The following is a 15,666-nucleotide window of genomic DNA, read 5'->3' as shown; positions in this document are numbered from 1 at the left end:
TCAACCTTTGCAATGGGCCGTCCACTTTGCTGCAACTCAGTCATGTTTTTTAGTAACTTTTTATTTATTTGAGCTACAAAAATGAGTAATTAAAACTGTAAGATTATGCAGTGGATGATGTATTATGTGGCAAATATGGCAAAGCCATAATTATATAGAAAACAATTGCAAACTAGGATATTTTTCCATTCATGTTTGAACTGCTCTTGTGGAAGAAGGGAGGAGAAGTGCTAATGAGAGAAACTGCATGGCTTGGAGACAAATGGCATGTGATTCCACTTTTAAGCGTATTTGAGACATTGTGTGATTGGAAATATATCCCACTTTGTGAATGTATTTAAATGCCAATAAGTCCTATTAAACCTTAAATAATCAAGTGTATCCATTGGTTGAATTAAATAACACAATAAGCTGTAGCTGGTCAGTGAAATGCCAAATACTAACAATTGGGATGTTTGGCACATTCTGGCCACACTTCTGACTCCGCCCACTGATCCAATCCTTGGGTTATCCCCGCCCTCGGAGTCTCCGCTCACAGTTCCCCAACTTTTTTCCCCCACTTCGACCACTGATTAAAAACCACCTGACCTGACCATGATGACGTTCGTATAATCGTAAACGCGCACCTCCTCGCCTCCGCTTCGGCGCGCCAGGGTTATACAGTTAGTTTTACCTTAGGGTGGGGTCTCTGCTGCCTGGTGAAGCTCATCATGACATGCGCATTTGGGCTCGCGCATTAAAAAGTGCGTGTGACTCTGAGGCAGGCATCTCAGAGGCCAGAGACAGGACTGGGAAAGAGAGGCCCGCAGGTGAGTCTTTTTAATTACTATTGGACGCCAGCCGTTTAAATTGCATGCAATGCAAATGGAATCCAGTATAGCGTTTATGCCGCCCCAAGCCATGCTGGAGCCGATGAGACCAGCACAGGCATCCGATTGAGACAAACAGCGTCATTTTTGTGGCTCACCGTGTTTTGTTATGCTGGCTTTGTAACAGGTCAGCAAGGCCCTACCTTCAGCATAATGAAAGGACTGCTTGGCAAAGAGGTGTTCAGTTATAAAGGGATGTGCGTCACATCAATATATTCAATGTATGCAAAATTTCACGCATATTAATGAATTAAAAAAAAGCTTTTGTATAAGTTTTCATTTATTTTAATGATTTGCATAGCGCTGGCATGACGCCTTTAGGTCTCTCTGCAGCCAGGGGCCCAGCGCAGGCCCTTGCGGTGGTGTCATTCCATCTTTAAGGGCCCCCAGTTCAGCCTCGATATTGAGAATGTGTTTGAGGTATGAGAGTTTCAGTAGCCCCTCAGCTCATTTTGCTGGGGTAGGGGGGTTTGCGTCACACTACCATCTGCAGCTAGGTCTGTGTGGTGAGTCTCTATAGCGCTACCAAGAACAATGTGATGCCTCCAAGGCGCTTGGCTAGTGAGGAGTTTAGGTCCTGGGGTATGAGGGAGTGATGAGTGAGTGAGATAGCATCCCTCCTTTTTTAGCAGGTCAGTGTGTGACTACAGAATAGCGATTTTCCACCTCAGGTGTTTTACAAACAACGTATCTTGCCCTGTTTCGCAGTTTGTGTGCTGATGCTTGTAGCCGGCGTTCATAGGGGGAAAATCTAAACTACACAAGCAGTTGTGTTCTTGTCTATTCAGTATTGCATTCTGGTAGCTGCAGTCCTGCATTTGTAAAAAGAAGATCAATATAACAGTGTGCATTGTTTTATATCATGCATGTACATTGAATATTGCATTCTGGTACTTGGAGTCCTGCATTCGTAAAATGAAAATAACATGTACAGTGTGTTTTATGCTATAATTGAACTAGGATGCATTTTAATACTTGCAGACCTTGATTTGTAAAATGAAAACCAGCAGAACATGTACTCGGTGTGTACTATATAATACACGTAGGAGGCAGATTGCATTCTGGTACTTGTACTCCTGCATTTATAAAATAAAAATCAAAGCAACATGTACAGTTTGTATTTTTGTAGCATATCTGTGCTTGATAGATTTCACTCTGGTACTCACAGAACCAGAATGAAACTCAAAATTACATGATTTTTTTTATATCATACCTTCTCATGGGATATTGCTTTATGGAACTTGAATTCCTGCGTTTCTAAAATGAAAATCAAAACTGCATGGACAGTGTGCATTGTTCTATATAGGACTTCTGCTAGGCAGAGTGCATTCAGGTACTTGCAGTCCTGTATTAATTTTTATATTGGTGTTCTGTTATGGTATTTTAAAGTGAAGCATTTATAATGAGAATTCAAACCACAGATGACATTTGTATTGTGTCCTCCCACGTCTGTGTGTGAAAAGCTGTTTTCCTTTGTATGTTTAGCATGGACAGGGTGCTGGCCATGATTGACTTGTATGTAGTTTGTGCAGATTAGGTGCTGGGGGTTATGTGCGTCTCAGTGGTTTAACATACTAGGCACCCTGCATGCTACATGCCCCACGATGAAGAGAAGGTGGCATTGGGTTTGTGCGCGCACACTGCCAGGCCAGCAAACCTTGTGACCGACGATGCTTGGAGTGGGTGCTGTGAGAGGTGTACCCACATGTTAAGGGGTGCTCACACATGCAAGGGCAGTCTGATGTGTGTACCACCATGGGATGCTGGCTGGTTCGGGGGCACACCACTGCTGGAGGGGGATGAGAAAAAAAGTTGGTGGCACCCAGAAAAGCCACTTGGTAACTGGCATCATGTCAGCAGTACCCTGTAGACCCAAGTATGTGGGCACACATACAGAGACTAGGTGTCGTGAGGGTAGCTAATGAGGAGGCCAAAACACTGTGTCAAAAACATTTATTGTCTTCATTTTTCTCACCACTGGTTGATGAAATTGTGATTCGCTTTGAAAAACAGACTGTAAAATGACTCCTGACCAGTGTGTGATGTTTTCACCCCATCGTGACCTTTTAGCCTAAGCCCTTTGCATGAAAATCTAGACCCAGGCCCATAAATAGAAAAACAAAATTATATGTCCCAGAATGCAAGGTAATGTCTGAGAAACAAGAGTAGCGCCTATTGTCATGGCATGTGTTCTTCTGGCAGAACTGCACCCCTGCAGCGACCAAAAGTACCCAGCCCAGGAGAGACCATGGCACAAAGATGACGTCTTTAATTATTCTATGGCTCAAGGGCATTGTGATGGAATCCTCCATTATACCTATGAACTTGCTCAGTTGTACATGGATGACGTGATCAATTATTGGAATTGCCTAATTCTTTGCAGACATGGTGATGTCATCAGTGCGGTTTAGGAGAGAAAATGTGTTGAAAAATGCTTTTTTTGGCCTTTTTCTTGGGTGGACAACCCCCCAAAACTCCCCCTAGTAGTGGTTGCTCACTGCGCTTACTCGCTACACACCATGTGGGGGCTGGTCTCACTTTTACTTTGTTCTCTCTGATTCACTACTTGTCTATTTTGGGGGCTCTCTGAAAGAATGTCTGTTGGTACATATGACTGGGTGGGTAACCTGGTGTTCTTTGAGGTCATCATCTACTATTTACTGTGCTTTGAAAGTTGATGCAGTTGAATATGTAATGAAAAATGTGCAGCCAAATTCACCATTTTGGTCTGTCTTTTTTCAAAATGTTCTTGGGAGGAGAACCCCCCTCCCCCCCAAATCTCCCTAGTAGCAGTCGGACTCGCTGCGCTCGCTCGCTACGCGACGGATGGGGGCTGCTTTCAGTTCCCAGTCTGGCCCTGCTCCTGCTCCCTCCCTGTCACACAACGCAACTCAACATCTTTGGGGGCTGCGTTGCATGCATTTTTTGAAAATCTGGCCCATCTTGTTAATGAGGTCACCGGGCGCGCATTGGCCTCAAACTCTTTCATAAGGAAGGACTCTGTCCATTATGTTTCAGTAAAATGTTTTGCCATCCACAGGAGGTGTTAAAGGAGCCGAGAGGCGGAAGGCACGGCGAGAGTCTCTTCAACATTAATTTGTTTTAATTCTGCAAATGTCTGGCCTATAATTGGGTTCATGGCCTTCAGAAGTGCACCTAGCTAGTCCACCAGCTGTGAGGCTGTGACGTGGCACTGCCACGTGCTGCACGAGTCACTGAAAGCTGTTAATCAATTTGCTTGATTAAGTCAAACTATTTATGGAAAGGCCATCACTGTACGCAGTGTACTTGCATGAAGGTTACAACGATGACAAATGTATCCATTAAGCAACGTGACTGGTTCAGGATTTAGTAACTAATAATGCACAGTTCCATTATTGGAGGTAAAAAACACATACAATATGAAAGCAAATCACTGTGGGGTATCAAAGAGTCAATTATGGAGTGATTAGATGGAAACAGATGTTGAAGATGAAGCAAAGGTGTTTCAATAATTGATATAGCATCAACAGTAAGTATGACAGCTGTCCTTTCTAAAGATAAACAATCACTCAGTTTTATGACGATAGCTATAAACACCAGCGACAACAGATTAATAATACACAGGAAATATCCAGGGCTCTGTCATGATGTCATCTGCTCTGTGACAGCACAGAAGGGGTCTGTGGTCTTTTTTGCCATTTAGAGTGCATATATTACCTCGTAATACATACATACATACATACATACATACATAGTCTGATGGCAGCAGAGCTCGGAAACACAGAGCAGTAATCGCCTCTTTGTGTTTTCGAGCTCTGCTGTGTGAAAAACATGCATTAACCCGGAGATACTTTGAGTTAATGTATGCGCTGAAGAGTTAAAAACATGTGCACAGATCCCTACCCATGGAGGACTGAGACCACCAAGCAAGGATGACATTTAGTGGGTGGGTCAGAGTAAGGCAGGAAACCTACTTGTTGATAAAACTGTACTGGGAGATGACAGGCCAGACGAAGGGTAAGATAATGATCTAAGACTGGACAAGTAAGGAGGGCAATAGGATATGGCATTGAGATTGTCATCGCCTTCAAAATAATCGGGTTCTAGGCCTCCCAATCCGCCGCGTTACATTAAAAAATGCAGGTCTCAGCTAGCTGTATCTCGGCCACTTTTGTCACCATGGAGTATTTTAGGTCAAATGTATGAGCATGTGTTTCGCAATTAGAGGTACCCGCTGTGCGCTGACTTTTTGCAACTTGTCTGCCCTTTTGCACTGCAACCTATATACTAATAGGTCGTTTTACAAACGTCCTTTCGCAGGTGGTCACAGATTGACCTGCCTCATGAATATTAATCAGTCAGTTCGCAGTTTGTGACCCGTACGATTGTCTACCAATTACTCCATTTCTTCCTTCTCATATTCAGAGCAGCCTATGTTCCTTTAAGGAACAGGTGCTGCTTTACATTTTTTTTCCTTTTTGAGAAGACATCCAGCAGAGCAGGCCATTGTCCCCTGGATCACTGCCTGCACCCCCCAGACCAAACACGAATACCGAAGGGAAAGCTGTCCCTCTTCCTTTGAATCTACTAGGGTTGTTCTGTCACTCAACAATCCTACTATTGATCCTAATGATCTCGTAAAATTCGGCCAATTTCCCTGTTCCTGTTTATCTCTGAAATGCAGGAGTGTATTGTCTTTTGTCTTTTTGTTTTTTTTTCTTCAGGCCAGTGGTTAGTTCCAGCCAGGTGGTGCTGGTGGAGGATCAATCTGTCCCCATTGTCTCTAAACTTGGGATTCTTGGCACTATGTTTCAATGGATCTGCTCCTAACTTTTTGATTGCTTCTTCTGAGTTTCCTGGAAGGGGGGGCTGTAGTTTTTATTCTCTGTTCTGTATGATGTCCCCCAAGGCTCGGAGCTTCGATCTTTACTGTTTCCTGCCTGTAGGATTCCTGTAGTCTCCATTATTTCCTCTTTGGATTTCATCTTATAATTTTATGCAAGCAACACCCACATTTAGTTTTACTTTTCTTTGTTGATTGACTCCCTTTGTAATCAGCTCTCGTCTTACCTTTCTGCAGTTGAAAACTGGATTACACTGCCTTTTCTAAAACTCAGTCCTAAGAAAACTAAGTGACCCCTTCCAGGCTGGAAAGAGGAATGAAAGGTGTTTATGAATACCCACAAATATAAGTGTTTGTGGCGTTCACAAATTTCCAAGGCTAACCATGCCTTGGAAATCTCAGGGATGGCAATATTTCCACCTCCTGAGTGGGACGCACTTGTGGCAGAGATATCCAAACTCAAACTACTGCCAGGAATCCATTTGTGAATACTTGGCAGATGTAAGTGAGTTAAACTTGGTCATATACATATGTTTATGACCAACTGTACCTATGTGAATAGACCCAAAGTGTCCAACAAAAAGGGATTTGTTGGTGAACAGTGTCTGCAGAGCCCAGGCTAATTCTGGTCACCTATTTCCTTCTCTTTGTGAAATTTGTTGAAAAAAGACTCACCCTCTTCCACTTGTGATAAAACATGCGCTGAGTCCACTGTGCTACTTTAAGTCTGCCAGGGCGCCACAGAGATACCTCCATTCTTAGGGCCCATAGTATCTTCTTGATTCTTTGTAATTTGTGGCTCTCATGCTGGGTTAGCATACTGTAATCAGGGAATATCAAGATTGTTGCATCCTACAATTTAGCATCTCTCTGTTTGCCACTTTTAGAACGATTACATTTAATCACACTGGCTACACAACCTTCACTGTCCCTTTCACCTCTGTATATTTCTGCGCACTCTCTGTGGGCAGTCTATAGACTTTGCTAACCATCAAGTGGTCAGGAGGTCCAGTGGGAAGACTTCACTGCATCAAAAATCTCTGGATGATGTCAGAAATTGACCATTCAGACAAATAAGGAACTGCAAATTAATGTATGTGGGCAGATCATGCCTCATCTTCGGATCACTGAAAGAATATCGACTACCACAATATCGAGTACCCAAAATATCGAGGTGAAAATATCTACTACAAAAATATCGAGTTTGTATGTACAAACAGGTAAGTACAAAAATATCGACTACAAAATATCGTTTACAAAAATATCGTTGTAAAAAATATCGACTTTACTAAAAACAATGTTTAATTAAATTAATATAAAAAATTAATTACTAAAATATAATTAACAATACTTAAAATAACTTTTAATTAAATATTTAATGAAAGTAAAAAAAAAATATATTTTAATCATATTTCTTAAAACATATATATATAGTAACAACATTTAATTAAATAATAGGCAATATTGTATATGTACCCCAAAAACCCAAAACTGACCCTGAACCCTAAAAATACCCCTTTACCCAAAAACTAAAAACTGACCCTGAACCCTAAAAATAACCCTTTACCCCAAAACTGAAAACTGACCCTGAACCCTAAAAATACCCCTTTACCCAAAAACTGAAAACTGACCCTGAACCCTAAAAATACCCCTTGACCCAAAAACTGAAAACTGACCCTGAACCCTAAAAATACCCCTTTACCCAAAAACTGAAAACTGACCCTGAACCCTAAAAATACCCCTTTACCCAAAAACTAAAAACTGACCCTGAACCCTAAAAATACCCCTTTACCCAAAAACTGAAAACTGACCCTGAACCCTAAAAATACCCCTTTACCCAAAAACTGAAAACTGACCCTGAACCCTAAAAATACCCCTTTACCCAAAAACTAAAAACTGACCCTGAACCCTAAAAATACCCCTTTACCCAAAAACTGAAAACTGACCCTGAACCCTAAAAATACCCCTTTACCCAAAAACTGAAAACTGACCCTGAACCCTAAAAATACCCCTTTACCCAAAAACTAAAAACTGACCCTGAACCCTAAAAATACCCCTTTCATTTAACATAATTAGCAATTAATCAATTAAATAAAATTAATTACCAATTACATTTTAATTAATTAACAAACATTTTTTAATTAACAATTAATTAAATATTACTACCAATTATTAAATTAACATATTTAAATAATTATAATTAAATTACTTCCCACCCTATTCCCCTATAAACCCACAACCAGCTAGAGAAAATAAATTATTTTAATTGACATAATTAGCAATTAATCAATTAAATAAAATTAATTACCAATTAAATTTAAAATAATTAACATATATTATTTAATTACCAATTAATTAATTATTACTACCAATTAATAAATTTACATATTTAATTAATTATAATTAAATTACTTCCCACCCTATTCCCCTATAAACCCACAACCCGCTACAGAATTAAATTACACAATAATTAAAAAAATAATTAATAAAAAAAAAAAAAAAAAAAAATTGACACTTTTCACACATATTATAACATAAACACACTATAAATAATTAAATATTATTTAAAAAACTATATTTTTTACTATCTAGATTATATACTTGGATATTTTCACTGTCTATATTATTTACAGTCGATATTACTTCACTTACCTTAAAAACGATATTTTGGCTGTCGATATTCTGTCTAGTCGATATTTTCTCCAAACGATATTTAAAACTCGATATTCTGTCCAGACGATATTTTGGAGTCGATATTATGTCTGTGCACCCTCATCTTCCAAATATTCAATGTGGGCCTCTAGGCACAATAGGGAGGTAACTGCACAGCCTTAGAATTCTTAATGATACATCCACTAGGGCTGACAAGTTTAACATTTAAGATTCTTATCCTTGCCCCTTGTAATGTTTGAAGGCGTCTACCTTGGCTAATGATGTCGTATGACAGTTGCAGCTCTAATCGGGACAATGTTGTTATATGGAAGTTGCAGCCCTGACTGGCTAGCTTAAACAGTTGCAGCCCCAATTGGGAAAACAGGTCATCACACAGAGTGGATCATGCCAGAACCCAGGTATGAGAGACCAGGTCACCCCCATAGCACTACTCACTCTCTCTCAACAGTCCATTTCCTCTGGATGTCCCACAGCCCATGGCACGCTGGGCTTCAACTCCTGGACAATCTCTCCTCCAGCAGGGCCAGACAGACTCCTCCACTCTTTCATCACGCAGACAAGCTTCTATGCTCTCAGGCAGACTCTAAGCTTCTTCAGCAGAAAGCATTCTCCCCTAACTTTTGGGAGATGACTGTAAGGCAGACACCAGCCCTGGTCACACAGTAGCCCGTCAATTACGCTGCTCAAGAAGGTCTGGAAAGACTTGGAACTGGAACAATGTGCGATAGTTTGGATTCCACTTATATACACATTTCTAGATAGGAGATGTAGATCAGTTCTCTCAAACCGCAGGACCTATTTGGGTTGGCTCTTCTTCAAGTTTCCTTCTAAGACTGCCCTTAGAAACATCCTTTGTTTATAGTGATGTTTCTCACAGTAGATAGCATTGAGGCTGTCTCCAAACTGGAGCACCCATAACACAGGTACACTGAAGTGTGAGGTTTCTGCAACTGTACTGGAATCTGCTCAGCTGAAGCAGTAAACGGGGATAGATAAAACGAACAGGCATGACCAACAGGAATAGATAAAAGGACAGAGATGACCCAGAAACCAAATGGCAGTGCTCAGGAAGACTAACCCACAGTCCTTTACTAACAAATGTACTGATGGAAACTGTATCCCCCTCTCAATCCTCCTCTCTTCAGTGTCTGGATCTCCATCCTCCACCCACAGGAATGCAGGCAATACATTTCTGCTGTCTGGTGAAGTGATCCACATTCTCCATCCTGTGATATACCAGGCCAAGGATATCCAAAATGCATCCCACTGGCTTCAGCACTAAGGCTCATCCACACACATAGCCCTGTCTTAAATGGGCTACAACCACCACAGAGGTGCACATACTAGACATGTACACAGGTTGAGGGCGCTAGGCATTTACATAACAGCAGAATCATACACAATAGTAGATTGTATGCCTCGCTTCCAGTGGTACAGGAAAAAAGGTGTCGCCATACTATTTATCTTCCAAAACCCAGTATTTATGCACCATACCTAGGACAGGGGCGTTAGCCCTCTATGTACAATAGTGCACACTTGGTCCGCCCCTTCAGGTCACTGGACAGGACCAAGACATCACCTAGTCAGGGTCAGGCCTGGACCTCTGCACACCTGCTTAGGCTAGTGTGATGCCATGGCCTACATAACAGGCAGGACATCAGATATATCCTAGCATTTAGGGAAAGAGAAGAAACCATTACAGCATGCAGGCGACATTCTGTCACCACACCTGTAGTCCTGTCTCTAAGTTTCTTTAGTCTGAAGTCCCATTGAGTGGAGTTGGCACTCAACTTTAGCCAGGACTCATGTTCCAGTGGATCTTGTTGATGGTCAAAGAATTTTCAATGTGATCCTTGAATGCACTGTGAACCAGTGGAATGCTTTCTGAGCAGGCTTCCTGCTGTCACCTTTATGAAGGCTTAGGCATTTGTGTAGCAACCGTTATCATTTGACAGTGGGTGTTTTTTGGGGACCCTCTTTTAGACTATTGCAATATTACAGCTACCCACTTACTAGGTCCTATGTCAGCTCAACATGGTGACTTGTTTGCAGGATTGTGAGAATTTACCTGAATATAAACAATTGTAGACTGTCATTTTTTAGTATACTTTGTATTGTTATGCAAATTAAGGTCTGTGTTGATTATAACTCCCATAATTAATCCTTATTGTGAGGTGTGGGGAATTCCCAAGGCTGAAGAACCACATTTTTACATTATTTCAGATTTTTATTCTGAACTCTATGCCACTTCTGATGCCATACATACACAAACTATGGATTTAGGCCCAGATCTCTGTACTGGGGTGAATGTTTGACATTGTTCTGCATTCTGTCCATCAACTGTTGTTTTTGTTGTCACCCCGAGTGGGAAGGGTATGCTCAGACGTGAGTCCTGTGTTCTCCACACCACTGGAGTCAAGCTATCCTGGCTGATGATGGCTGATAGCCAGAAACCGGTCCTAGGATGCTTGATTCCGGTCCAGGGAAGACATGGCTTGGCAGTTCAGGCTGGACTGTTCCCAGGAGGCACAGGGTCAAGGCTGATTTGCATACGGCCATGTCTGAACTGGGGTGGTGTGGAGTCCAAAAAAACGGCGGATTTAGGCCCAGATCTCTGTACTGGGGTGAATGTATGACATTGTTCTGCATTCTGTACATCAACTGTTGTTTTTGCATTTGCCACCCCGAGTGGGAAGGGTATGCTCAGACGTGAGTCTCGTGCTCTCCACACCACTGGAGTCAAGCTATCCTGGCTGATGATGGCTGATAGCCAGAAACTGGTCTTAGGATGTTTGATTCCGGTCCAGGGAAGACATGGCTTGGCAGTTCGGGCTGGACTGTTCCCATGAGGCACAGGGTCAAGGCTGATTTGCATATGGCCATGTCTGAACTGGGGTGGTGTGGAGTGCAAAAAAACGATGGATTTAGGCACAGATCTCTGTACTGGGGTGAATGTATGACATTGTTCTGCATTCTGTCCATCAACTGTTGTTTTTGCATACATACAAATCGTCATCAGAAGGACAGCGCAATACAGTATTAAAGGGAGATTGTGAAAATCAGGAAATCAGTACGGGGCTTCCAACAGAGGAATTTACAGAACGTTTCAGGCCTTTTTTACCTTCAAAAAATGCTTGTTCAGATTGTGGTCTATCTAGCAACAATAAATACATATGTAATATACGTTAAAATTCAACTTATATGACGACGAAAATTACTCTAGTGATAAAATAAAGACATTAATACAATTAAATAACACCATAGAGAAATGGCCACATCTAAATATCTCATGTCCACCAATAGCGCTTTCACTGATTCTCATATAGACTTTAAGAAACAACATCCTATGGATAAAGATAACACACTGCTTAACAGTATTGTGGATACATATATATTTTAACTCAAAAGAACATCAACATTCTCCCTTCTTTAAGTTTTGTTGGTATCAGGGCTGGGCCTTATTCATGTCTTGAAGAAGAATGCTGTGCCCTGTATAAAAAGGGATGGGTAGAGGGAAATACATCAGGGGTGCCCTCCACTCAAACCATTAAACATAAACATAGCCCAGGGTGCATCTCATACACCTAATTCATGATTGCCAGTAAGTAAAGGGTGGCAATGAAACATGTCGACCATTCTAATTTAAACGATCTAAATATGATTTGCTGTTTTTAATCATGAGTGTGGGCATATGAAACTAAAGACAGTTGCTACGTGCTGCACACAACTCATGCTTAGTACTTTTTCTGATGAGGAATACTTTCTCCTCCTTATATGAGGGCCCAGGGAGGATTTCTTTGAAATGTGTGCCTTTCACAATAAGGTTATATAGATAACATACACACACAACATTCTTCTGATCCTGTTTGGGTGTTGGTTCCTCCGTATGTATAGGAAAGTTGTGATGATGACAAAGTGAGCAAATTGGTGAGAACCTACCGATTGGCTCGATGGTGGTTGCTTACGTGAGGTGCTTCAGATATTTTTTATACATCTTTACATCTATCTTTTGTACATATGGTTTCCCTCTAATCGCAAGACATGTCTTTTTAAATGCAGCAAACATCCTGAGGGTGGGTGATCCTAGATAGATACTAGAACCGTTTTTCACCAAATATAAGGGTATCCTATGTATCAAGAATTAGGGGCCAGATGTAGGTAGGCTTTTACCGGTCGGTAACGGCCGATTTCGGCCGTTACCGACCGGTAAATGGATTTTGAGATGTAGGGGGCAGAATCGGTAAATTTACCGATCGGTAAATTTACAGAATCTGTAAAATACCGAATCGGTATTTTTACCGATTCGGTAAATTTGAGATGTAGGTGGGACTCTTCTGAGTCCCACAAGCCTTACAGAATCGGTATTTTACCATCAAATTCAATTTGATGGTAAAAATACCGATTCCGGTGTGCATGCACATGTGTGCATGCACACCTGTGGCATATGACAGGCAGACCTGCCCTTAAGGCAGGTATGCCTGCCACATGGCACCCGAACCTGTTTTGGGGGTGCTAGTGGGTGTCAAAGTGACACCCCCTGCACCCTTGTGAAATTCGGTATTTACCGATTCGGTAAATACCGAATCGGTAAGGCCCATTCATTCCTATGGGCTTCAAAGCCCATAGGAATGAATGGGCATTACCGGTCGGTATTTACCGAATCGGTAAATACCGACTTTTACAGATTCGGTAAATCCACATCTGGATTTACCTACATCTCCCTCCTTATATTTTACCGATTCATAAATACCGAATCGGTAAAATTCGGTATTTATGAGTCGGTAAAATATATTTACCTACATCTGGCCCTAGGTGTGTTAGAAGCACCAGGGACTTTGTTTATGATTAAATTAGAAGAATGCTCTGCCTCCAATTGCTTTATCTATTACAGGTCCTTCCATTGGCCAACCTGGAGTCAGAATTAGCGGAGCTGCAGGATAAAAAGTGAGATTGTATGGGCCCGATGCAAGGCCAAGCAACATGCTTTTATAAGCTCAGAGACAGAGGCAGGGTAGCATTCCTGTCTCTCTGAGTTTACACAATCCTGTTGCTTAGCCTTGACTCATGCCCATGCAAACTCACACTGTTTACCCTACAAAGCCATTAATTTTGACTTGAGGATGACCAATGAAGGGATCTTTAATAGATATAGCAATAGAAGGCAGGACATTCTTGTTCTAGAAGTGGGTATGGTTGAGGCAGGATATAAATGGGGACGCCACCTCCATAAATCTACCGGTATTAAGCTGCATAACGCTGGCCAATTGGCCTTTTATTAGCTTTTGAGTTTGTTCATTAAGTTGAGATCTGAGGGACTGATTCACAAAGGTAAACTTACAGTTTTGTGTATGTTTACGATTGTTTGATATTCACAAAGGGATTTACAAGTAGTATCTTTATGAGTGCGGAGTATCAGTAGCACATAAAAAGACCTATCATTTTATGTGCTGAGACTCCACACTCGTAAAGGTACTACTCATAGATCATTTTGTGAATAGAAGAACATCATAAACTTAAACACAAGTGTGAGTTTACCTTTGTGAATAAGGCCCTACGTGTTTTATTTTCATGAGTGCCCATGTCAGCTGTAAATATTTCCTAAGATGGTTGAATCTATTTTGTGGGCTGATGTATTTAAGATGTCAAACGTTTGTTTGTTAATCGTAAACACTGATATATTTTTAAAACTGTTTCCTAATTCCATTAGTGTAGATATTGAAGATTTAGGCTCTTTTAGTGTCATCAATATATCATGAGTAAAAAGGCTTAGTTGATATGTGTCCCCTCCCAAAGTGGTCGAGTTTATGTTGGGGTGTACACTAATCAGGAAAGCTAATAGATCTACAGCTAATGCAAGCAGAGCAGATAGAGGACACCTCCCCTGTGTCCCCAAAAGCTGTCAAACCCAATTCAACTACACCTTACCCTGACAGTCAGAGCCTTATAGTTAGCCAATATACATCCCATCATCCTCCGTCCCTGCGAAAGCACCAACCTTCACGGCCAAACACTTTCTTAGTGTCAATGAATATCAAGTGCATCAGGATATTTTTCCTCATTGCTTTCTCCACCAGATGTATCCACCTTGTGGTGTTCCTCAAGTCTACCTGGCATGGTTCTTAAGAAAGACATTAGATCATCCTTCCTGTTGACTCGAAACTTGGTAAAAACCTTTACCTCTCTGTTCAACACTTCAGTGGGCTTGAATGATGCACATTCCTCACAGATTCTCCTTGCTTTAGGAATGAGGATAATATCTGCTTCTTCCATGGATTGCGTCACCCTGCTTCCTTCCGTAAATGTATTGAAAAGATTTGACAATTCTATGCCCAATTTGAGTGAATTAGTTTAAAGAATCCCACCGGAAAACTGTCAGAGCCTGTTTTTTTTTACCTACCATAACCATTGATAATAACAGCATGTATGTCCCTAGGAGAGTGGGCTAGCATCCCATTTTTCTTTGCCAAGAAGGTAAAGTACATTGTAACATTTCTCACTTTTGTGATGGCAATTGCTCTGCAACCTCAGCCCACTCTCTCCCTTTGGCTCACCCCAATCCCCCTTTTTTTGATGGCTATTAAACTATGCTCCCTCCTCATCCTCACAATTCCCCCCTTGGACTGAAAATGTCCATATTGATCACACTATATCTACTTCACAGTGGTCCAGTTGTCATGGCTACGGCATCTCCAATCAGTGTTTCTGATGTGCTTCCTTTTTACCCATTCTCTTTATTGTTTTCTAGTTGCATTCAGTATTTGACTCCTTTTTTGAATTTGTGGAGTGGTCAGATCATTTCATGTCAGAGACTGCAGCCAAGTCATCCAAGTGGTTGGGGTCCTCTCTTTGACATAGCAGGGCTTGGCATTCCTCCAAGCAAGTGAATGTGTCCTCCCTGTCCCTCCACTGCAATTGGAGGTACTGTATCCTTTCTCCTGTAAGTCTTGGGTCACTGGTCGTAGCTCTGGCTGGCGATTCAGCGCCTTAGGTCTTCAAAAAAAGGAAACTGCTTCACTTATCTGGTTTCCTTGGCTATTATTTCCTCTAAGTGGAATTTGCAATTTTCACTACTGTATCTCTGGATCAGGAATTAGGACCTCCTCGCTATTTGCCCACTTTGTGCACCCGGATGATTCTGACATGAAATTCAGGGTTTCTTCTTCAAGATGGCTCTAAAGATCTCATCAAGATACCCTCGGAGGTCTACTGCCTCTGATTCTTCCCTGAGATTCCTCGTTCTGATACTGCCTTATTTGGATCTGTTCCGTGGAGCTTCACTTTTCACCAGGAGCATTTTTG

Source organism: Lissotriton helveticus, chromosome 1_1 (assembly GCF_964261635.1).
Source record: "Lissotriton helveticus chromosome 1_1, aLisHel1.1, whole genome shotgun sequence".
NCBI classification, from domain to species: domain Eukaryota; kingdom Metazoa; phylum Chordata; class Amphibia; order Caudata; family Salamandridae; genus Lissotriton; species Lissotriton helveticus.
This window is presented reverse-complemented; position numbering follows the sequence as displayed.